The sequence below is a fragment of the Sarcophilus harrisii genome, chromosome 2 (genome assembly GCF_902635505.1).
Source record: "Sarcophilus harrisii chromosome 2, mSarHar1.11, whole genome shotgun sequence".
Taxonomy (NCBI): domain Eukaryota; kingdom Metazoa; phylum Chordata; class Mammalia; order Dasyuromorphia; family Dasyuridae; genus Sarcophilus; species Sarcophilus harrisii.
The window spans coordinates 76,883,243-76,909,182 of record NC_045427.1 but is presented as its reverse complement, the minus strand read 5'-3'; the positions used below and the strand labels follow the sequence as shown (position 1 = coordinate 76,909,182).

The window sequence follows — 25,940 nt, the reverse complement described above, 5'->3', positions numbered from 1 at the left end:
GAGAGACAGAGACAGACATAGAGACAAAGAGAGAGACAGAGAGATTAGAGAGAGACAGAGAAAGAGAGAGAGAGAAACAGAGACAGAAAGAGATGAGAGACAGAGAGACAAAGAAAGAAAAAGACAGATAAAACAGAGACAGAGATAGATGGAGACAGAATAGACAGACACACAAAGAGAGAGAGAGGCAGAGAGAGAGAAGAGGAGATGAGAGGAGAGAAGAAGAGAGGAGAGGAGAGGAGAGAAAGGAAAGGAGAGAGAGAGAGAGAGAGAGAGAGAGAGAGAGAGAGAGAGAGACACGAGGTAAAAGAAGAGAAAGAAGAAGAGGGAGAGTGTGTGACCCTGCTCTCCAAGAACTCACATTTTAATTAGAGGAGACAGCACATATAAGAGTTCAGCTGCAGGACTGATATCAAAGCCCAAAAGCCCTAAGGGGTCGGTGATGGGGCAGATGGCAAGGCCCAGGTGTCTTCAGACTGTAATGGCAAAGCCAGATGGTATTCCATATTATCAGAAGATCTATAGTTATAGAAACTGAGGAGGAAAAATTATTTGAACAAGGAGAAGGATTTGCAGTCCCATCACTCTCCTGACTTTCTTGGCCATAGTGGGAGGAGGCCATTCAACAAGTACATGCAGTGGATACCACATAATTGATTCAGATGAATATGACTCCCCTGCCCTTGGAGAGCCCATGATTATCCACCAGGCAAAGATCGACCATCTTGACAAAGAAGGCTCTTGTCATCTGCTCCAGTTTTACATCACAGCTGCCAGATGCTATTGTTACCTAGGAGAAAATGACCAACATTACAGCAGAGAACCCGTGTTATGAATCAGAGTGCTGACTCCTAGATTCCCTTGCACTTGCCATTCCTCCTTCCTGAGCATGCATGGATTCAAGCGAGTTTTGAGGTCACCAGAATGTCTCCCGGGTATTTATAACTTTGTACTTCACAGCTACTTTATTGTTTCACCTACTGTACATTTTGACATTCCCCCTCATCGGCTCCTGATTGTAGCAATTGGCCGATGAGTCAACCCTTCTTGCAGCTTGTGAGTGTTTAACACTTTTACTCTGGGAGCAATTATGTTTCATTCCGCTGCTACTTAACAACCGGAAACAAGAGGGAAGCTTAGCAATGTGTGGCTGCCTTGCAATAAAACCGACTATAAAACCTTGGCCAAGCCATGACACTGACCACCTTCACGCATTTCCCTTATTCTTTTTAGTGGATGCCTCGCTGCAACAAGAATTGTCCGAGTTTAGAATCCAGAATCCAAAATAAGGTGACTCCAGATTGGTTTTTGTCAAGAGGTATTTATCTCTGAAAATACAAGCGGCCACGCCATATAGTAGGCGTATGTCTAATGAAAGTAATATGGTAGAATAGAAAAAATATCCGACTCAGAACCCCTGGGTTAAAATACATATACTAAATGTATTTAGATATGGGAACATATTCTCTGGCTTACAGTTCCTAAGGCAAAGCCCCAGCTGCCCTCTGTTTGTCCTGGCTCTTGCTAATCCTGGCTCTTTTTCCAGATTATTGATTTAGTTCCAACTCAGTTTAAGAGGATTTATCTGCAAAATTTTAACAAAATGTCCTAAATTCTGCTTAACACTATGATCTAGATATTTGAAAGTAACAAACTATATCTAGATATACTTGTATATAACCTAGACTAAGCTACATATCTATCTGTCTATCTTTATCTGTCTGTCTGTCTTTTTATCTATCTATCCCACCACCACCACTACTACTACTATTGTTGCTGCTGCTACTACTACCACTTCTACCACCCCCACCACTACCATTATCACCACTATTACTAACTAGCTGATACTTTAAGATTTACAAAGTGCTTTACAAATATTATCTCATTGCAAAGGATAATGTTGTAAAAAATTACCCAGGCATGGGTTCTGTCAATAAAAAGTTATAATTATGAAAAAAAAAGAAGTAAAAATACAGGATCTGCTTTAAAAAATATCACCTCATAATTCAGGACAGTTCCAATGATCTTGTGATGAAGAGAGCCATCTATATCCAGAGAGAACTGTGGGAACTGAGCATGGATCACAACATATGTTTTCATATGTTCTTTTTGGTTATTTGCTTGCATTTTGTTTGCTCATTTTTTTTCTGTTTGATCTGATTTTTCTTGTGCAGCAAGATAATTGTAGAAATATGTATAGGAGAATTGCACATGTTTAATATATTAATAGGATTATTTTTCATCTAGGGGAGAAGGTGGGGAAAAGGAAGGGAAAATTTGGGACACCAGATTTTGCAAGGGTCAATGTTGAAAAATTATCTATGCATATGTTTTGAAAGTAAAAAAGCTTTAATAAAATTTAAAAAAACAAATATAATCTTATTTGAGCCTCAAACAACTCTGGGAGGTAGGTGTTATTGTTGTTCTCATTTTACAGTTAAGAAAACTGAGGAGAAAGTGACTTGAATCATATAGCTAGTAAATGTTTGAAGCAAGATTCAAATTCAGGTATTTATGATTCCAAGTTCCAAACTCTCTCCACTAGGTCACTCGCTTTCTTGGCACTCACTTTCCTCCTCTATAAAATAAGGGAATTGGACTAAATGAACTCTAAGATCTCTTCCAATTCTAATCTAATTTTCTGTAACTTTATAGCATGGGAAAATGACAATGGTGTGTTTGTGTTAAGGTGCAGTTAGTTAAGTGGGGATTTCTGGCACTTGAAGTGATTTAGGGGTGTGTGTGTGTATGTGTGTGTGTATTCTACAAAGTGGTAGTAGAGAATGAGGGAAGTGGAATTGGGTTTTTTGGTTGAGGTAGATCAGTAAACTGGAGACATATGTAATACAAATTGAGGAGATGGGAAGAGCTAGGCAGCTAGAATGTTTGAACGGGCTAGGGACTGGGATGGAGAGAATTTTAAGCTAGATACTGAAATCATTAGGTGGTAATTTTGTTATTCATAAAGAGACCTGGAGTTCCAAAAACAGTAGCAGTATGTATCTGATAGAATAGAATGAAGTTTAAAAGTAGAAAGGTGGTTGCTGCTTAATGCTGACTGAGGAATTATTTGAAAATAGCAATGAGGAAAGAAATCTTTTTCTTGGCCCTTTGTGAAATGGATTAGAGAAAGAAAACATAGCCAATCTTGGGAAGGAAATTGGGTTTTAGTGGGTACCAGAAGGGAGAAGAAATGTGAAAGGAGAAATCTAGAATAAAGGAGAATTTGTTAACAACAGAGGTGGGTCTGATAAAGCACAGTGAGTAAGGAGGACAAAAAAGGATAGGGCCTAGAGAGGGTTAGAGATGAGTTTACATTGAGGGTAGAGGTAATCACTATCTAGCATGTGCTATCTTTGCTACTTATTCCCCCGTTAACCCTGTACCAGTCTTGGGCATCAGGGCCAGGAGGCATGCTGGGAAAAGGAAGGAAGGAAGGTAAAGGAGATGAGCATGACAGCAATAGGACTCTAAGATGGTGGCCTGGGGGTTAGTTAAAGGATTAGACACTAGAGTAGGGAGGAAAGGAGAGAAAGGCAGCATGTTCTTGGCTCTCAGTTCCTGGGACAAAGCCCCTGCTGCCCTCTGCTAGTCTTGGCTCTTGTTCCAGAGTGTTGATTCAGTTCCAGCTCAGTTTAAAGGGGACTATATGCAACACTTTAACTTAAGCTCTGCTTAACAACCATGACTTGGATACTTGAAGGTAACAGAAAATGAGACACATGAAAGGAACAGAAAATGAGGCACTAATAACAAAAGGAAAATAATATGGTTTTCAGATGTTTTGGCTAACTTTGACTAGAATTAGAATTAGAATTAAGCTTTTCTTGTTTTCTGTGTGTTTACCACAAAAGTGTTGCCTATGATTTAGGTTGTAACCTTTTAGGAACTGAAAAGATTTTATACTTATGATATTCTAATGAGGTGAATTTCACAAACCCTTTTGGAGATAAGAAAAGCAAAGTATGGAGAGGCAGACAAAACAACCTATCCTTGACCAAGTAAGACTTGACTAAGTCAAAGAGAGTCAAAAAGCACTTAAGTGCTATTCTATAACAGGCACTGTGCTAAGTGCTGACAATACAACCAGCTGGGTATATTCAATTGGGTTTTTGCTACTAACAGTGTTTAACTTTTCTGGATTGCTCCTTATCCACAATTCCTTCAGAGAAGAAAATTTCTGGGTTTCCTTCCTTCCTATTCCTCCTCCATAATAAGAGATTTACCTTGGACTTTAAAAGTCCAAAAAAGTGATGTGAATATGGAAATATGTTTAAAAGAATTGCATGTATTTAACCTATATTGGCTTGCTTACTGTTTTGAGGAGGGAAGGGAGAGAGAAAAATTTGAAACACAAACTTTCATAAAAATGAATGTTGAAAACTATCCTTATATGTATTAGGAAAAATAAAATACTATTTTAAAAAGAAAAAAGTAAATGTTGAAACCTATCTTTGCATGAGTTTGGAAAAAATGAAAGATGTGCTGTGGGGATTTACTACTAAGTATAAATGGGAAAACATAGAAGAGAAGGGAGAAGATTGGAAAAGATGAAAAGTCTGATAGTTTTACAAATTAGAAAGATACTTATACTTCAGTCTCAATCCTCAGCAAAAACTGTAAGTCATTAGTTCTATTCCCAATCTTCTTATCCAGTTTTGACTTTATATTAACTTAAGCCAATACTCCAATGTAGAGTCAACATGGTGAAGGAGAAGGAAAAACAGAGCAAGCTCTTTCCAACTCTCACCTTCTCCAAACAGACCTAGAAAATGTCTAGATTGAATTTTGATTAAGAAATCCAAGAAAAAAAATCACAGGAAATCACTTCCCCAGTTCAGGTTAGCATAGGTGGAGAGACAGAGAGGTCTGCAGTCACTGGGGTAGGGGGACAGAATGTGTCCAGAACAATTTATGGAGTACTTTTGTTCAGAGAGAGCAGTGCTCCAGGAAAATGTGCACTAGGGCAAAAAGAAGTCCTATGTTTACCACAGAGGACCCTAAAATTGTGTAAGATGCAGGAACTGATGCCAGCTGGCAGCTCTATTGCTCAGTTCCCAGTTTCAGATCACAAATCCAGGATGGAATGAGGAGGGGACCCAGATCTAGGAATGACCTTCCAGGATGAAGAGCAATTATAGAACCTTGTCTATGTCATTGTGTACTGAACCAAGAGCAAGTTTAGAAACCAGTAACTGCTGTATGGCACAGACCCCAGGAGGGGAGGGGATTTCAATTTTAAATTCTAGTTCAATTTGAAGTCTGTAAAGGCATAACCTAGCCAGGAATACCACACCAAGGGAAACCTTCAGATCCATTACTCTGAACCAATAGAGCCTTTCAGCTGGTTGATGGTGGCTGAGGCCAGTAGTAGTCACTAGAACTACAAACAAGTCAATCTCACAGACATGATGCCCTCATCTAAACCCAAGTCAGGAATTTGTGGATCTCAGAATAAGAGAAGAGTAACAAGATTTTACTCAGTATCAGACTATGGTGGAAGGAAGGAAATGTGAATTTATTAAGCACATACTATGCACCAGGCACTATGCTAAGTACTTTACAAATATCCCATTGGAATCTCAAAACAATAACTTATAAGAGGAACAGAGCTTTGCTCAAATAACATACACTCTGGAAATTAAAATGAACCAAATAGAAGCTATTCACTCCATGAAACAATTAAAAAAAAAAATTTAAAACAAAGTCCAAAGATTGAAAAACTAGAAGAAAATATAAAGTATCTCATAGCAAAAAACAAACAACTGACCTGGAAAACAGATTGAGGAGAATTAATTTAAGAATTATTGGAGTACCTAAAAGCCATTGAATAAAAAAAGAGAAATTTGTAATAGAAAACTACTCAAATCTCTTAGGCAACCTACAAAACAGAAAGAATCCAACAGTCACCTCCTAAAAGAAATTCCAAAATGAAAACCTCTAGGAACATGATAGACAAAACTTGAGGTTTCTAGGTCAAAGGGGAAAAAAAAAAATTAGTCCAAGCAGCCAGAAAGAAAACTCAAGAACTGAGGAGCCACAGTCAGAATCGCACATAATTTAGCAACCACAACTTTAAAGGAGCAGAGAGCTTGGAATATGATCTTCCAGAAAGCAAAGAATATAGACTTACCACTAAGAATAACTCACCCAGAAAAACTCTGTATAATCCCACAGGGGTGAATAAATAGATCTTTAATGAAATAGAAGACTTGTGCTGTTCCTCACACAAGACAATCCATTTCCCTACTCAGGGCTTTTGTACTAGCTGTCTCCCTTACCTAGGATTCTCTTTTCCCTCATGTCTTCCTCCTGGATTTCTTGGTCTCCTTCAAATCCCAACTAAAATTAGTTATTTCCTGTTTATTCTTTATGTAACTTGTTTGTATATTGTTTGCATGTTGTATCCCTCAGTAGACTGAGTACCTTATCAGAAGGGACTGTCTTGTATTATTATTGTTGTTGTTATTATTATTATTATTATTATTGTATTCCCAGTGCTTAGCACAGTGACTGGCAAATACTAAGCACTTAGTTTATTCACTTATCGACTGACTTCCAAGCAATCCTGAGGAAAAGATCAGAGTTTTGTAGAAACTTCAAAGTACAAATATAGGAGTCAAGAGAAAATATAAAAAGGTAAATATGAATGAATAATAAGAAGAAACTAAACAAGGATAAATTGTTTACTTCCTAAGATGGGGAGATGACACATGTAACTTCTCTGAATACTGACATATATATCTTCTCTGAATACTGCGATAATATTTATAAAGTACACACACACACACACACACTCCTTCTTAACAATTAGAGTAATGCAAAATAGTGAAATAGGATACTTCAGAAGTGATGGGTTCCTCTCTCTAAAGATCTTTAAGCAAAGACTGGGTAACCATTCATAAGAGTCGGAACACTGCCACAGACTTTAGAGGCAGTTTAATTAGATAGAAAGCCTGGGAGTAACTCTTCTATGTCTTCTTTTAAAAACAAATGGAAATGAACAGGAACACGCCGGGAAAGGAAAGGAAAATGAAAGTTAAGGGAAATTATCTCATAATTAAGGTGTACTAATGGAAATCTATGCAAATAAAAAGGGAGGTGAGTGTGTATGAGAGCAAACAACACTTGAAATTCATTGTCATGTGAACTAGTAAAAGGAAGGAAGAATAAACACCAAGATGGATACAGAAATAAATTTCAAAAAATAAGAAAACAGAGGGAAAGGAGAAAAAAGAGACAGATGAAATAATGAGGTGGTTAGATTAAGGGAGAGATGTTTCCTAAGAAAAATAAATTCTAAGATTATACAAAATATTTATAGTAGTCTTTTTTGTGGTAGCAAAATAAGTCAGAAAATAAGGGGGCTACCTATGGCTGAATAAGTTTAGTAAATATACATATGATGGAATACTATTATTGAATAAGAAATGATGAAAGGGGTGGTTGCAGAAAAACCTGAAAAGACTTGTATTCCTGGACTGGTCCTGCACTGGCTTTTGCTGAGTATTGAATGTTGTGGTATTCCAAGATCTCAGGGACAGTTCAGGTTGGGGATGTACAAGCTTTTTAATTCTCTCTAATGTACTAAGAAGTACAGTAGATAGAGCTCTGAACCCGGAGTCAGAAAGACCTGAGTTCAAATCCTGTATTGGATATTTATTTGTGGTGTTACTCAGTTCAAGTCACTAAACCTCTATTTGCCTCATTTTTCTCAACTATAAAATGGGGATAGTAATAGCACCTACCTCCCAAGGAGGTACAGAATCAAGCCAGTAGAACAGTAGAATAATTTATACAATGACAATAATATCATAAAGATAAGCATAATGATTAACTCCAATTCCATTCATGATGAAGAATACCACCTATCAATCTCCTGGTAGAGAAGTGAAGGACTCAAAGTACAGAGAGAAACATACTTCTTTGATTATGATCAATGCAGAAATGCATTTTAGTTGATGTTTTCTTTTTCTTTCTCAATTGGATCTGGGGCGGAAGGAAGAGGAGGATTTTTGCTGATTAAAAAATAAAATTTAATTTAAAAATAGATATGTTAAAACAAAGATGTGTCTTAAATGTTTTAAATATTCAGTAGGAAAAAGCTTTAGTCTTCTTTAAGAAAACTCCCCGGAAGGATCACCTTATTTTTTTCGTTTTAAAATATTCTGAATTTAAATAGCAAAAGATAAACATTTCTTTACACCTAGCAGAATTCAAAAAAAGAACCATAGACAAAACTGGGAATCTCCATTTCATCTTGGTTGATTGTTACACACACACACACACACACACACACCCCAAAACCCTAACTCTCACTATGCATTTGATTGGCCATGCTGATGCAAAATCTGCTTTTTTGTTTTTAATTATGAGTAAGTGAGTCCAGGATGTAGTCTGATTCTTCACTACTATAACCCATACTTTCAGTAATTTTTCCAGTTTAACCCATAGGTGGTGTAGTGATTCATCGACTTGGAACCAGGAAGCTCTGAGTTCTTTAGATGCTATGTGACTCTGACCAAGTCACTTGACCTCTTTCTCAGTCTCAGTTTTTTCCTTTGTAAAATGGGGATAATAAAATTGATTGCACAGAGTTGTAATGAGGATAAAGTGAGGTAAAATATGTAAAGTGCTCTGCTAACCTTAAAGCTAGACCACCATCTGATATAGTACTGTCTCCCTGCATCCCTGCATCCCTGCTCAGAAAGAAATCTTTCTTAAATGGCCCCATGATCAGATGCACTTTGGTTTCATGTTTCTGGAAATTATCTGGAAATCTTTACTCTGTCCATTGTCCCCAGTCTGTCTGCCTGTCTGTCTTTCACACAAACACACACACACACACACACACACACTCCTTAACAATTAGAACAATGCAAAAAGTGAAATAGGATGCTTCAGAAATGATGGGTTCTTCTCTCTAGAGATCTTTAAGCAAAGACTAGATGACCACTCATAAGGTACAGTGAAGATTCTAGTACAGGCACTGTTTTATTAAAGCTCTTTTAAAATATATCATCTGAGCAACACTAATTTCAGAAAATCCTGGAAAGACTTCAATGAATTGATGCTGAGTGAAGTGAGCAGAACCAAGAGAACGTTGTAAGGCAATTCCAATAGACTTGGGATGGAAAGTGCCATCTGCATCTAGAGAGAGAACTATGGAGATTGAATGTGGATCAAAACAGTATTTTCACCTTTTTGTTGTTTGTTTTTTTTTCTTATTTTTTTCCCCTTTTGATCTGATTTTTCTTCTGCAGCATGACAAATATGAAAATATATTTATAAGAACTGGCATGTTTAAACTGCATTGCTTGTTGTCTTGGGGAGGGAGGAGGAAGAGAGAAAAATTTAGAACACAAGGTTTTGCAAATATCTTTGCAGGTATTTGGAAAAATAAAATAGTATTTAAAAAATAGATGAGGGAAAAAAACTATCTCAGTGCTGCCTCCTAAGAGATTCTTATTTTGTAACTGACTATGTATAGCCAAATAAAATATATCAGCATATTAGCCATGTCTTGAAAATATATATCTCATTTGGTATCTAAAATCTATTGTTTCTCTCTGCCATGTTTCACCATCAGTTCCCTATACTTGTGACTAAAGTGAATTTAAGTCTTTCAATTTGAATTATTGCTATCACCATGCAAATTCTTCTTACTTTGCTTTGCATCATTTTACACAAATTTTCCCTGAATTTATGTCATTTCTTTCATCACAATAATATTCCATTACAATCACGTACAACGTTATTTCAGTTATTTATCAGTCTGGGCATCCTCTTTCCCTTCAACTGTTTGAAGCTATGAAAAGTATTGCTATAAATATCTTTGCATATATAAGACTTTCCCTGTCATTTTGACCCTCTTGTGGTACATGCCAATTTGAAACAGTATGATTTTTCTTGACTTTTTCAACATAGTTTAAAATTATTTTATAGAATATTTGGACCAATTACCATTTCTCTGTGGTGCATTAATGTGCCTGTTTTCGAACAGTCCTTCCAGCACTGACCATTTTAATTTTTTGCCATCTAAAAGGTATGAAATGAAACCTGAGTTGTATCACTTTTATTCGAAATGGATTATTGAAGACACTAAACTTTTTGTGTTCTCCTCTTTGACTGAATCTTCTTTCTCACTTTCACTGGACCTCATATCCTCCACTACCTAAGTGTGGATATCCACTAAAGTTCTATCCTTGGTGAAAGCCTTAAAGGATCAGATTAGGTTTAATATAACTTTTCTTATCTGAATAAAGCTCACCTCTGGATTCCTCTTGTAACTCAAATTTTAAGCATGTTTGAAGTGTGGAATATTTGCATAAGATTTCTCATTGGTCTAGAGCAGGGGTCCTCAAACTTTTTAAATAAGTTCACTGTCCCTCAGACTGTTGGAGGGCCAGACTATAGTGAAAACAAAAACTTTGTTTTGTGGGCCTTTAAATAAAGAAACTTCATAGCCCTGGGTGAGGGGGATAATCGTCCTCAGCTGCCGCATCTGGCCCGCGGCCGTAGTTTGAGGACCCCTGATCTAGAGAGTTTTGTATAAATGCTCCAATTCTGAAATTAGGACAATATCTAGAGGAGGAGATAGGATGGGCAGAGAAATCCTGGAAAACCTAATATCATGAAATCTTTAGAGAATAATGATTTAAAAAATTTAAGAGAGAGGGAGTGGATTAGCAGAGCAGGGAATTGTGTATGGAGGTAAATACTAGAAGGGGAAAAAGAGCTAGTAAACTGAAAAGATCCTTCCCTTCTTCCTGTTGTTCCCCACTCTTCCAAAGCTAAATTGGCTTTTGGGCTTTCTTCCTTTTTTCTTATTGAGGAAGATATGTCAGTGTATATTTCCTTGTATTTTCAGATAAAGTTATTTTGTGCTTTTGACAATTGATACCACATATCTCCTACATGGAATTTGACTCAGTATTATAGTTTCTATTCATATCAATTTATGTTCAAATAACAGAATTTCATTCAACATCTTTGTTTATCTAAACATTTGACTAGTGTGGGTGATGATAGCAAGTACTATCTGGGTTCTCTCTGTGTGGGCTTGCCATGATATAAATAGACACAGTCACCCAAAAGAATGATTTTAGCTTAATAGCTGTCTGGAGCCCACTGATCAATTTGGCTTTAAGCTGAGAAAACGAGCCCCCTCTCTGCTTGTCTGGCAGCACATTATGGTAGAAAGAATATTGGAATTGTAACTATAGGATCTGATATAAAATTCTGGCTCTGCTACTATTTGTGTGATCTTGGACAAATCATTAAGCTTCTTTGGTCCATGGGTTTCTCTCCCATAAAAGGATGCAGTCTCCCCAACTCTAAAATCTATTATTTTTTGATTTTTGATCCTCATTCTTTTTGTTCTCTGTGGGGAGCCGGCACTAATCTATAGGTGATAAGGCCATATAAATGATAAGGCCACATTCCTAAGACTGCCTTAACCTTGAATAGGCAGATATCTAGGCATCTACTAATTACATCCTGGAGCTTCCTATGTGGCCAAAGACATCCTTGGGCGGGAAACCAATCCTTTGTCTAGGACCCCCACCCTGTACTGAATTTGTGCAACCCTGCTTCCTTTCCTATTGCTATATATATCTGTACTATTGCACTCATTAAGGAGAGGCTTGATCAGATTATTTTGTCTTGCCTCCCCTCTGTGCCTCCCCTCTCTCTTGCTTTTGTCTCTCTTCTTCCCCCCCCCCCCCCCATACACACCATTCTCCATGTTTCTCGTCTCTTTAACAGTCAAAGTAAAGGCCCCTTTCTTTACATTATCCATAAGTGTTGCTAGACCCTAGACTAGTTTCTTGTTGGGCTTGAGTACAGGAAAAAACACAGTTTACTCACAACACAATGGGTACCATCATTAAGCTTTAAGAGGATCAATGTAATTAGATAGAACGCTGTCTTGATGGTTCTCTAATGTCTCCTCTCTCAACCTATATAAACCCAGAACTCCAACCCAAACTTAGTTGATAACTCTAGAGTTGGCTTGCAGGTTACAGTCAGTATCAGCTGGTTCCCTCATTATATTATTATCTAGTTTTTGCATATTAGATTGTAAGCTCCTTGAGTACAGAGATGATGCTAATGTTTATCTTTATATCCTCATCACTCAACATAATGTCTTGCATATGCTTGCATATGATCAATTTTGATTGATCATTTAATTAATCAAGAACATTTATTAGGCACCTATTAACACGTTATTTACTCTTCTCTGTGATGGGGACATGAATGATGAATTAAATTGCAGTAATGTTGTGGAGGCAAGTTTGGGTTCAATATAAAGAGAAATTTCCTAATAGCTAGAGTTCCCCTAAAGTGGAATTAGTCATTTCCAGAAATAGCTGGCTCACCATCACCATCATTAGATCTTCAAGGGGAAGCTAGATGACTACAGAAGAGATTTTCACAAACTCACAGATTTGGACCAGAAGGGACCAAATAGATCATCTAGTCCAGTGGTTCTCAAAGTATGGTCTAGAGAATCCTGAGAATCTCTGAAACCCTTTTAGAGGGTCTACAAATTCAAAAATAGTTTTTTATTTCCAATATGGTAAATGTCTATAAATATAATCCAGACAAACAAAAACATTTTGGAGAGATCCTCAATAATTTTTAATAGGATAAAGATACTGAAAACAAAAGTTTGAGAACCACTGAATTCTAGTGCATCTTTTTCACTGACAAATTTCTAGTTTTACTTTATAGAGTTTCAAGTAAGGAAACTTAGATGTAATTAGATGCTAGTGGTGGGACCTCAACCCAAGTTTTCTAGACTCCAAGGTCAACTCACTAATCATTATATTATTCTGTCTTTCATTCAATGAATCAATAAACATTTGTTAAGTGCTTACTATATGTCAGACATTATTCTGGGAATATAAAAAAAGGCAAAAGTCAGTTCATTTTTTTGAGAATAGAGGAAGTAAATAAATATGTACAATCAAGCTATACATATAATAAATAGGAAATAATCAATGGAGGGGAGGGACTAAAATTAAGAGGAAATGGGAAAGATTCACTATAGAAGGCAAGATTTTAACTGGAATTTGATAGAGATCCCATTTCATGGAGGGAAAATGGTAAAAAAAAAATTAATTAATGCTGAGATATAGAGTGTCTCACTCAAGGAATATCAACTCAAAAGACTATTGTCACTATATAGCAGAGTATGTTGAGGGGAAGGGGCATAAAATAAAATAAAATATCTGGAAAGTAAGGACTGGGGAAGAGAGGAAGCAGATTATGAAGGATACTAAACACTAAATAGAATATTTTATATTTAATTCTGTAAGTAATAGGGAGTCACTGGACTTTATTGAGTAAAAGCTAACATGTTCAGACCTGAAGTAAAAGAATTAAAGTTAGCTTTGCCAGCTTAAATGAAAGATAGAGTGGGCTGGACAAACTGGTAGGCTATTGCAATGGTCCTAGTTTGAGGAGATGAGTGCCTGCACTAGGTTTTCCTTATTTTATACATGGGGAAACTGAGGTCCAGAAAAGTAAAATTGTTGTGCCATAGTTCCCATTTATTGTTCTGCCTCAGTTTCCTAATTATTCTGCCTTAGTTTTCCTGATTGTCCTGCCTTAGTTTCCCTAAATGGTCTTGCCTCAGTTTCCCTAAATTATTCTGCCTCAGTTCTTTGACTTGTTCTGCCTCAATCCCCCTGGTTGCAAAACCTTCCCCCCCACCCCCACCCCAGCCTTGGCCATTAGAACTGGCTACTCTAAGGTTATAAATTGTAAATGTGTAAACTCAAGTTAAGGGGGAGTTCAGACATTCTGGCTCCTAAGTCCTCCTAAGTTATCAAGAATTTATGGTCTTACCCCCAACCTGTCAGAACCAAATTAATGGTCCCTGCCTGGAAATTCCCGACGTTTACCAATGCTCGGACTTTACCCCTGCCTTTGCCTACCCTGATCTATGGAAACATATATAAGCTGCTGCTGAAGCTGCTGCTGCTGCTGAATACTTTGAGACATCAGTCCTTTGGTCCCAGAAAATGTCTCTCAGAAATCCAAGTAAAATATTAAAAACTCTATAAGCTCTATCTTGCCTCAGCTTCAAACAACTTCCTGAAAGTTATAAAGGGAGTAAGTGGCAAAGTTTGGATTCGAATAGGGGCTTTCTGATGGCAAGCCCTGTACTCTTCTTATGCTACCCTGCCTCCTCTGCTATGGAAGGAAGAATTCCTATTCTAGTCCAGGTTGGACAAGATGGTGCCTAAGATTCTGTGATTCTTTGGGATCTCCAATTCGGTGTATATCTCAGATAAGAGCCTGGGAGTCTAGATTCCTCTAATTTATCAAACTGATAGTGGTCCACTCATAGAGGATGACTCCACTTCTTGAAGACTATCCTTAAGGATGCACATGGACTAGCAGATCCTTACAGCCTGTACCCGTGCTTTAAGAACACAGATCACCAAATTCTCTGAGGCAACTGGTGATACAGTGGATACAGCGCTTTTGTTTTCAGTTGTTTTCAGTCATGTTTAATTCTCTGTGACCCTATTTATCCTGGACTGGTTTGCCATTTCCTTCTCTAGCTCATTTTACAGATGAAGCAATTGAGGCAAACACAGTTAAATGACTTATCTAGGGTTACATAGCTAATAATAATCTGAGGCTGGATTTGAACTCAGGAAGATTAATCATTAGCCAGGCACTTTATCTACCATGCTACCTAGCTTTAGAATGCTGAATAAGTTATTAACCTTCATTTGTCCCAATTAATTCATACATAAAATGGAAATAATAATAATACCTACTCCCCAAAGTTGTTGTGAGGATAAAATGAGATTATAATTATTAAATGCCAGTGCCTAGCACATAATAGGTGCATTATAAATGCATATTCCCTTGGTTTTTCCTTCTCTTTCCTTATTTATCTTGTTTATTCTTATTGATTTTATTTATCCTTCCCGCTACCTTTTAGAGTTCTCTATACATCCTTCAATACTTCAATACCTTGAAGGAGGTATGATTTTCTCAGTGCAGACATTCCTTTCAACAGTACAAATGATAACTCTTCCATGGCCAAGTAAATGGTTTCAGTAATTACTTGCCTCTCCCAAAACTCATCACTTAGTTGTCAACTTTCAGGTGATATGTTTCTATCTTGAATTAAGCTAGACCTTGGACGATAGATCTACAAAATTCCTGTTCAAAGCCTTTCCAGTATGTTAAGACTTACCAGAGCTTGTACTCCAATGTCATAACCTTCAAGAACCTCTATATCACAATATAGCAACATAATAAGTTTTTAGAGCATATCTCAACACACAACACTTCACCATTGTAGCCCCTTCCTCTGATTGGATAACTCTTCCCAGCCACTATTTAAGGAGAGCATCCAGACAAGCAAATTATCTTATTTCTCATCAGGCTGTGCTCTGGGTTTCTCCACAAGAAGTCTAAGCCCCTGAGTTGGGCACCTTTCTTCCCTTCCCCCAATCTTATTCATTTTCCTTTCATTGGCTCCCTTTCTCCCCTCAAATAGAATGTAAACTCCTTTTTTATTCCCAGTGCTTAGCATAGTACTTGAAACATAATAGGTACTCAATAAGTGACTTAGTGACAGAAGGTATTTAATAAATGTTGAACTTATCCTTGAACCTTCTTTTGAGTTATTTGAAATTCTTGGTCCTGGGCAGTGTAGTGACAATCAGACACCAAGAAAACAAGATTGAGATCTCCACTTAAAAGATACTTCACAAGATCCATTGGTCCTAGTGAATCATGCAGTTCTGCTCTAGGGGGTCAAGAAAACTAATTTAACACATAATGTTTAAAATCAGGCAAACAGAAAGATTGGGCTACCCATCGGCATACTCATGTAGAGAAGTCCGTTTTGAAATGGGATGACAACACAGAGTTAGTCCATTTGTGGGTTATTCCAATTGTCAATACGCAGCAGAAAACTTGCTCCAGCTGTAGAGCCTGGCTGCTTTGTTGATTCTCAAGGGAATGACTAATAGAGTTAGATAATCACTCATTTACACCAGAAAAAGACCAAACAATCTCCTTAAATTATATAATCAGACATGGTCTTAGAAGAGTGTTTCTTTCATTTTCAAGGCTGCTCTAGTGCCTTTCTGTTGCACTCATGAGGTCAGACTGAGATTTTTAGCTGATGATTTGAGTACCTTGACCTCTTTTAGAGAGTAGCAGAGTAAGGGCAAGGAATAGCAACAGAGGAAAAACAGAGGAAGAGCAACAATTCTCTTGAGACTGATTTCTCTGCATCTAGAACAATTTGGTGTTGAACGTTGAGCTGCCACTCCCACTTAAGCAGCTGTGAGATATGAAAATTACTTCTCCTTGAGAATACATGAGTTGCAGTGTTATTGTTCTTTCTTTGAGGCCTCTTTTGCAAGGGAGTTTGAGCTTTAATTAAAGGAAGGAAATAAACATTCATTAAGCACTTACTATGTGCTAAGTACTGTGCTAACCCCCTTTTACAAATATCTCATTTAATGTTCTCAATAACCCAGAGAGGTAAGTGCTGTTACTATTCCCATTTTACAGATGAAGAAACTGAAGCAGGCAAAAGTTAAGTGATTTGCCCAGGATCACATAGGTAACAAGTGTCTGAGGCCAGATTTAATCTCATGTATTTCTGACTCCAGGTTTAGGGCTCTATCTTTCATGTCACCTGGATCCTTCTAACTAAAGACTCAAGCTTTTTTTTTCCTTATGGTTACTTTTGTGGGATTATTTATATGGGACTCTAACCAGAAAAGCTAAATTAAGAAGCATTTATTAAGCACTTATTTGTTCAGAGAAAACAAAAATATTAGAATCACAGAATGACTAAGAAGGTATCATGAGATCCAAGTATTAGAGCTAGAAGAGATCCTGGCGGTCTAGTCCAACCCCTTCATTTTACAGATGAGGAAATTGAGACCCAATGAGCTTGAATGACTTTCCCAAAAATCGTGAAGCTACTAAGTTGCTAAGGCAGGAGCAGGACTCAGGGGTCCTCAAACTTTTTAAGTAGGGGGCCAGTTCACTGTCCCTCAGACTATTGGAGGGCCAGACTATAGTAAAAAACAAAAACTTTGTTTTGTGGGCCTTTAAATAAAGAAATTTCATAGCCCTGGGTGAGGGGGATAAAGTCCTCAGCTGCTGCATCTGGCCCGAGGGCCGTAGTTTGAGGACCCCTGATAGATCTCTTACTCGAAATCTAACATTCTTTCCATTCAATTATGTTGCCTCCACATGTATGACATTAGAGTTCTTGTAGCATAATGCAAGGTACTTGGATCTTCTCTTTATCAGCTGTATGATCTTGAATAAGTAATTTTACTTCTCTAAGACCCAGTTTACTCATATGTAAAATGAGAATGATAATATTTGTGCTACCCACCAACAGAACAGGGTTATAAAGACAAAATTCTTTGTAAAGCTCTTTGCTTTCTGGCTCCATCTTACTTTTCCAGGTTTATTTTATATTATTTCCCTTCACATACACATTCTGGCCAGCCTACCTGAATTGCTTTCCCTTGACATCAGTGTTCCAACTCTCATTTCTATGAATAAATGAAAGAAAAAAAATTAAAAACCATTCTTCATGGCAGTTACTGTGTTAAGTGCTGGAAACAGAAAGAACAAAAGTGAAAGTCCCTATTTTCAAAATTTTAACTGGGAGAAAAAATGCAAAACAAAATTCAGGTTTTACTCGAGGGCAGGTGAAAGGCTTCAGAATAAAAGTGAAACCTAGAAGCGGATGGCAAGATCCAAAGCCCATACATGAAGTCTATAGGTCAGAGTTCAATGGGTCTATAGAGTGTAGACGCAGGGGTCCTCAAACTAAGGCCCATGGGCCAGATGCAGCAGCTGAGGACATTTATCCCCCTCATCCAGGGCTATGAAGTTTCTTTACTTAAAGGCCCACAAAACAAAGTTTTTGTTTTTACTATAGTCCGACCCTCCAACAGTCTGAGGGACAGTGAACTGGCCCCCTATTTAAAAAGTTTGAGGACCCCTGCGTAAGGCCAAGGGGCATTTAGGAATTAGAGGCTGACCTTTCTTCATCTTCCTAATCATTAGGGAATTTTTCCCTCTTCAAATTTTCTGTGTAAATGGTGTATCCCATTAGTAACTAGTTAGTCCAATAGATAGTTTTATTATGACCTCAGACATTTTCTTGCTGGGTGACTCTGGGCAAGTTTAGTTATCTCTGTATGACTCAGTTTCCTCAAATTCAAAAGAGAGACAATGACAGAAGCTTTTTAGGATTGTTAGGAAGATCAAACCAGATAACATTTGTAAGCACTTAGAAGAGTCTCTAACACATAATAGATGATTATCTCCTTCAATTGAATGCACATTCCTTTTTTATTTCGTTTGTATGTAGTTAGAATGTGAGGGTCAAAGGATATTTAAGAGATCTATGGACATGGTTCCATGTTGGCTGCCCTAGGGGTTCCAAGAATAGGCAGAGGCAGGTGATCTCTGCAGAGTATGGATCTTGTGTGGGTTTCCATGGAGCAACATCAGAATTTTGGGAATTATGTTGACTAAATCATGGCATATTATAAACATCTGATTGGCATATAACCAACCCTCTAGTAATCTCTGGGAAATTGGGGAGGAAAGTCAAATGACCCAGAAACTGAATGTGAGGATGATTAATAGCAAAATAGGACATGCTTGTAAATATGTATGTGTTGGGGTGGGGGGAGGGATGAGGAGATGAGGATGGAAATGCAGCTGGAGAAAGTTGTCAGGCTGGTTTGAAGATAAATTTTTATTATTTTATGTTAAATATTCATCTCTGAAGAATATCTCAAAATGGGATAGGGTGGAGCAAGAAAGTGACAAGAAACTTGGTTGCTAAGAAAACTATCTCTGGCCTGATGAGGGTAGAGATTATGTGACATTCACTCTTCTTTTTATTCTGCTCTTGATAGTATGGATTATTCACCTTAGCTTTAAATCTTGCTTTTTTTCCATCTTTAAAATGAACAAATTGGACTAACTTAAGTCTGCGGTCTCCAAGGCCCTTCTAATCTTCTATGATCCCAAGAGTGTTGGATTTGGAGTTGATGAGCTCAGATTTGAATCCTGGTTATGACATTTATTACCAGGGTGACTAAAACTAAACCAGTTAATTTTTTGTAGCACCAATTTCCTGGCCTCCGAAATGAGAGGATTAGATTAGGTTTTCTTTATAGTAAGGCTACGATTTTATGATTTTATTTTATGATTTAAATGGATTCACTTAGTTTGAGTACTCATCCTTGGAACTCAACTATCCTAATTGGTAGATGAGTAAGCAAAAACTCACCAGTTCAATCTCCATCACCAGGTCTAGATCATGCTTCATTTACCACTACAGTTTGAAAGGCATGACAATCTGTTGCCCACTGATTCCACTCAGAATCCTTGTGATTTCTTTAACCAACACCACCTTCCATGGGCACTGTTCGCTTATATGCGAGGTTTTCTCTATTAGAATGCAAGAATCTTGAAGGTTGGGGTTGTCTTATTTTTATATTCATATATCTAGCACCTAACATAGTGCCTGGCAATAGTCAACACTAGATGGATCCTGTGATTTTAGGTTTTAAATTTGTTGTTTTTTGTTGGTTTTGAGTAGTTTCAGACATGTCCAATTCTCTGTGACCCTGTTTGAAATTTTCTTGGCAAAGACACTGAAGTGGTTTGTTATTTACTTCTCCAGTTAATTTTACAAATGAGGAAACTAAGACAGAGTTAAATAACTTGTCTAGGATCACACAATTAGTAAGAATCTAAGGTTGGATTTGAATTCAGGTAATCCTAATGCCAAGATGGGTATTCTATCCACTGTGCCACCTAGCTGACTTAAGGTCTAAATTATATAGTACCAAATATAAGTTACAGGACTTCAAAGAATGAAAAGTTCAGTGGAAGTCCAATGGATTTCAAAGTTTCATAGAGGAGTTCACATTAGCACTGAGTCTTAAAAAAGATGGGATTTGATTTTGAAGGAAAGACTGATGAGGGCATTCCAGGTTAGGGGAATAGCACAGAGAGGATTTGAAATAGGAATAATGAATAAATGAAAAAAAATTAATCAGTCACTGAACACTTAGTAAGACCTTATATGTTGCAATCATTGTACTTACTACTGTGGATACAAAAGGCAGCAAAAGAAAGTCCCTGCTCATAAGAGGCTTATAGTCTAATAGAAGACAACAAGCAAATAGACAGGTACAAATAAGCCATTTACAGAATAAACAGGAAATAATAAAGGAAAGATGGAACAGGGAAAGGAAAGAAAGTGGAGGCCTTTCTCAGAAGACCTCAAGGTCAGCCAAAGAGTACATTGCTTTGTCATACATGGTTCTTTTCTAAGAGTGCGCTGGAGTTTTGAGAGCTGATTGTTAAATTTCAGTGGGAGTATTTATATTTCAGAAATCAGCAATCACTACAATTCAGAGCTTTATTTATTGTTTTATTGATTGTCTAGATCTAAGAAAGTATTAGTAATATTGAAATTAAAAGTGCACGTGCAAACATTTCCCCTCAAGCCCAATTGTTAAACAAACCAACAAACTCTTAAATTGCTCTATAAAAATTGCTTGAGCGTAGCATGAGTGCAGTACAAGGCTCAAGGAATGAATTAGAGAGATTTGGTGACTATAGCCTAATTAATAACAATAATAACAATGATAACAGAATGCTTTAAGGTTTATACAGTGCTTTACATAGCTTATTTTATTTGAGTATCTCTTATTCTCTTCTTGTTAGCCAAATCCTGCCTAAATGTTGTCTTTAGAGTTTTACTACACATATGTCACCTTCTGTGCACGAGTATATCACAAGGCTCCATCTTATTCCCTTTCTTCTACTTTCTTCATATTTTTGGTGATTTCATTACTTTCCATAGCTTCCACTATCATTTCTATGCGTATAACTCCTATTTCTATTTAACTAGCCCTCATATCTCTCCAGAGATCCAGGAATAACTCTTCAACTGCTTACTTATGTCTCTATTTGGATTTCTATAGGTATCTCTAACCAAGAATGTCCAAAGTGAAACTCCTTAACTTCCTTCCCAAGTTCCCTCTAATTATCTTTACCATACCCTTCTAACTTTCCTGTTTCTAGTTTGTGAACTAGTTATGAACATTGTCCATACTCCATTCTCTCATACTCTGGACCCATTTAGTTGCCAAATGTAGTCAATTTCTCCTCTCCCACCTCTTGAATCTGTTCCCATAGTTCTGCTCACATAACTATTCCAGTCCAGATGCTCATTCTCTCCCACCTGGAATATTGGAATAGGTTTCCTAATTGGTCTCCTTACAGCCAGATTCCTCTCTTTTAAACCTATCCTCCATACAACTGCTGAAGCAATATGGATATAACTAAAATACTTCAGCATGCCACTTTAGTTCAGGAAGCTTCAATGGCTCCCTTTTGCTTCTGTGATAAAATATTTCTTTTCTTAGCATTTAAAATCCTTCATGATTTGACTCCAGCCAACTTTTCCAGGCTGATTATTCTGTTCCCTCTCACATACTTTATATTCTAGCTAATATGGCTGTTGTTCACAATATTCCATCTCCAGCCTAGAAGGGGTCTCCCTCCTTACTGCTATTTCTCAAAAAAAAGTTCTCTTTCAAAACTCATCTCAAATTCTATCATTTTCAATAAGTCTTTCCTGAGTCCCTCAGTTTTTACTCATCCTCCTACCCAATTATATTTTGTATATACCTTGAATTGATTTTGCCATGAACCTTTGTAAATTTTCCATAGAATGGAAAGTCTTTAAGGGCAGGTACTCTCCTGTTTAAAACCTGATTATTTATCCCTCCAAACTATCCCTTCTTCTAAATGTTGCTGTTTCTGTTGAAGGCGCCACCATTCTTTCAATGTCTGAGGTCTGTAATCTCAACATTATTTAGGATACTTCATTCTCCTTCTTCTCATGTGTCAAGTCAGCTGTCAAATCTTGACATCCCTTCCTTTAGCACATCTATCACATTCATTTCATTCTTTTCATTCTCACAGTTACTACCTCATTTCAGGCTCTCATTATCTCTTGCCCAGATTATTTTAACATCTTCCTAATTGTTGTCCTTTCCTCAAGTCTCACCATTTCAGTCCATCTTACACACTGCTGCCAAATTGATTTTCTTTAAGAGATCTAAAGAATAGCTAGATGGTGCAGTAAATAACATGTAAGTTTATAGTTTGGAAGACTTCAGTTGAAATCCAGTCTCAGAGTCTTACTAGCTATGTGTCTGGACAAATCATTTAACCCTCTTTGCCTCAGTTTCCTTACTTATAAAATAAGCTGGAGAAGGAAATGGCAAACCAGTCCAGTATCTTGGCCAAGAAAAACCCAAAAGGGATCACAGAGTTGGATGCAACTGAAATATAACTAAAGAACATAGACATCTGACCATATGACTTTTTCTACTTGGCCAACTCTGGATCTTTCTATATTGCCTCTAGAATAAGAAGGAAACTTTCTGTTTAGCTTAATTAAAGCCTTATACTTCCTGGTGCCAATCTATCTTTCAAATCTCATTGGACATTACTATGTCTCCTGCTTCTGAAATTCAGCCAGATTGGTTTTCTCTCTATTCCTCACATAGGACCCTATGACCTTCTATCTTGCCCCTGACATTTACAGAGTCTATACCTTTGGAGTGGCTGGACTCCTAGATGCATTTCCTCCTTACCTCTGCTTTAAAGAATCCTTTAACTCAAGCACCATCTTCTTCAATTGTTTAATTTTTTTTCGGTCATGTCTACTCTGTGTGATCCCATTTGGTGTTTCCTTGGCAAAGATATTGAAGTGTTTTGCCATTTTTTCCCCCCTCCAGCTCATTTTACAGGTGAGAAAACTGAGGCAAACAGGCTTAAGTGACTTGCCCAAGATCACATAGCTATTGTCTAACACTAGATTTGAATCCAGGTCTTCTTGATCTGAATTTCAGGTCCAGAATTCCACTAAGCCATTCAAGCGCCTCCTATACTTATTACTAATTAACTGATAGATCATTAAGAGTGGTAGTGGTCAAGAAATTTCATAGAGGAGTTGAGATTTAAACTAGGCAGTAAAAAGGGAAAGTATTTTGGGCACTTTAGTAAATGATTAATGGATTACTTCTCTCCGGAGTATTTATATTTTAAATGTGACCTTCATCCTTATTTAATCGTAGTAAAAAAAAAAAAAAAAAAAAAAAAAAAAAAAGCTTTTAATGAGGAATTTCAGTCATAAATGAACATGGTAGAAGATATTTGGGCATATTGGGGAGGTACAAGGACATGAAGTTTCTCTCTGCCTTTGAAATCACAAATAGTTACCTATTCCAGTCAGAGAGAAAGTTTCCCATCATACTTAGAGATCTAACTAAACTTAGAGAGCTAGTCAAACCCTTTCATTTTACTAATGATGAAACTGAGTTCCATAAAGATTCTGTCCTGGTCCAAGGTCTCAAAGACAGTAAATTAAAGGCAACAATTAATACACTTACTATGTGCCAGGTATTGTCTGGAAAGCTGGAGATAGAAAATACAGGGGAAAAGAAAAAAGTTCCTGCCCTCAAGGAGCCTATGTTTGAATTGGAGGGAACACATAATATCTGAATATTCAGGAGTGCAACATGGTTGACCTGGGCTTAGATTTAATCCAGTGTATCCAAATCTAGAATGCTTATCATTACACGTTAGACTCATCTTGTCTGTCCTAGGAATACTTTGTAGAATGTAGAAGATGATACTGTCAGGGGTTCAAGACAAGGATTTGACTCTAGTTAACTCTTCAGTTAATTATTCAGGTGACTGGGAAAGAAAGGAAGGAAGGAAGGAAGGAAGGAAGGAAGGAAGAAAAAGAAAGAAAGAAAGAAAGAAAGTGTTCTGTTAATTTAAGTTCGGAACACTCCTTTGAATAGCCTTTTTTAACTCAGTTAAAATGAAAATAAAATTATAACTCAATTAAAGTGGATATAAAGTTTAATTATACAATACACAGAATAGATTGCCTACAATAACAACCAATACAACAAATAATACATAAAAGACAAAGAATAAGGAAAACTATGATTAAGATAGGAGAGAGAGAGATAGTATAAATCACCAATCTAGGAGCACAGCTGGGGGCCCCATTGCAGCTGTGCAATTTTTCCATCGGGAAAAGTGTTAGCCCAGGCAAAGTAGTCTCCCCATAGGTGAAGCCCAATGAGGAATAAACCCAGACTGAATTTATAGGAGAAAGAGCTAACCTGCTTATCTATTGAAATGCAAGTATAGGAGAGGGAAATGCCAGATGGGCTTCCAAGATATGACTTGATAAATGTAGATGTCAGGGAGGGGGCCAACCCTCCTGGACACCTATTGTGTCCCAAAGAGTGGCTAGTTCCTGGGATTGTAGAGGTGAAGCTAAACACATGTGGCATATTCCTGGTCTCATAGGATTAAAGAAAGGCTAAATTCCCATGGAGAGTTACGTTCTTGAAATGATTTGAAATGTACTTACTTTGAAAAGTAAATTTACTTACTAATAAGAAGACATTCAGAAAGAAAGAAAGAAAGAAAGAAAGAAAGAAAGAAAGAAAGAAAGAAAGAAAGAAAGGAAGGAAAAGGAAGGAAGGAAGGAAGGAAGGAAGGAAGGAAGGAAGGAAGGAAGGAAGGAAGGAAGGAAGGGAGGGAGGGAGGGAGGGAGGGAAGGAAGGGATGGAAGGAGAATGGAAAGAAAGGAAAATGGAAGGAAGGGGGAATGGAAGGAAGAAAGGAATGGGAAAAGAGAAAAAGAGACAAGGAGGAAAAAAAAAAAGAAATAATACTTAGAAATACTGAGAACAGCTGCTCCTCTTTCAAGCTTAGAATTTTTGGTTTGAAAGGACCTTAGAGATCATCTAATGTTAGCTCCTTATTTTATAGCTGTGAGTTTCTAAGCTTTGCTTCATAGTCAAAGGTAACCTCACTCCCTGTGGTGAGAGGGAAGGCTGGTAGAGGGGTGAGAGTGAGAGAGTTAAATCCCAGGAGGTAGGAAACTTGAAAGCTGAACTTTCCAGATTAGCTGCCCAATTTTCATTGCAGATCTCAGGGCTGTGACCTTCTCTCTTTGCAAGGTTGTTGGCACCTTGGCTTGAACTAAGCTTCTAAGGCCTGCTAGGAATCAGTTATTAACATTCCAACTATATTTAACTTGGAACAAACCCTGGATTCATCAAAACCGGATTTCTTTTTTTTTCTGCCCACAAAATCAACCTATTGATTTAACACATTGAAAGGTAGGGGAAACAGGAACGAAACCACAAAGCTTCACATTCCTTAGAATGTTCACCTAAGAAGGATTTAATTTCCTTAAAATCCAGATTTGGAGTGTAATTAAAATATGAATATTCCTGTTGTTAGGTCTTTGATCCTTTTTACATTTAATGTCTCCAGAAAATGGAACTCTGAATACTACTACTTGCTGATTGACTTAGGGGCAAGCACGCTATACCTTAATTTTTTCACCTATAAAATGAGAATAATGGTTTGGAAATATCTCAGACAACCAAAAGTTGAAAGTCATATTGGATTTCTCACAATAATGCTTGTGAGGGAATTAATACAGGTATTATAATCTCTACTTTATGCAAAAGGAATCTAAGATTCAGAGAGGTCATAGAAGTATGAAATATAGAACTGAAAGGAATGACAGAGATACTCTAGTTCAACTCTCTCATTTTTCAGATGAAAAAACTGAGGTCCAGAGTAGAAAATTGACCTTTCTTTATAGGAACCCAATTCAATACAAAAGAAACTAAGCAAAAGAATCAGGAATAAATGTAGAACTCATTTCTCAAAGAGAGTTTTCTTCTCAGAGAAGCAGAAATATGTTTAAATTAATGGATCTAATTGAGCACTTTTTATATAGATGGCACTATATTTGTCACTAGGAAGGAGATAGAAAAGAT

The 25,940-nt window shown here is 37.2% G+C and overlaps 1 long non-coding RNA gene across 1 annotated transcript in view; it reads right to left on the bottom strand.

Annotated features, from left to right (window-relative positions):
- Positions 1–314: 314 nt before the first annotated feature.
- The window catches only part of LOC116421347, a 45,694-nt gene continuing 20,068 nt past the window's right edge, over positions 315–25,940 (bottom strand). Inside the window, exons 3-4 of the long non-coding RNA XR_004231678.1 lie at positions 17,520–17,561; positions 315–790 (exon numbers count right to left, since the gene is read on the bottom strand). This is a non-coding gene — a long non-coding RNA (uncharacterized LOC116421347). The remainder of the gene's footprint in view (positions 791–17,519; positions 17,562–25,940) is intronic.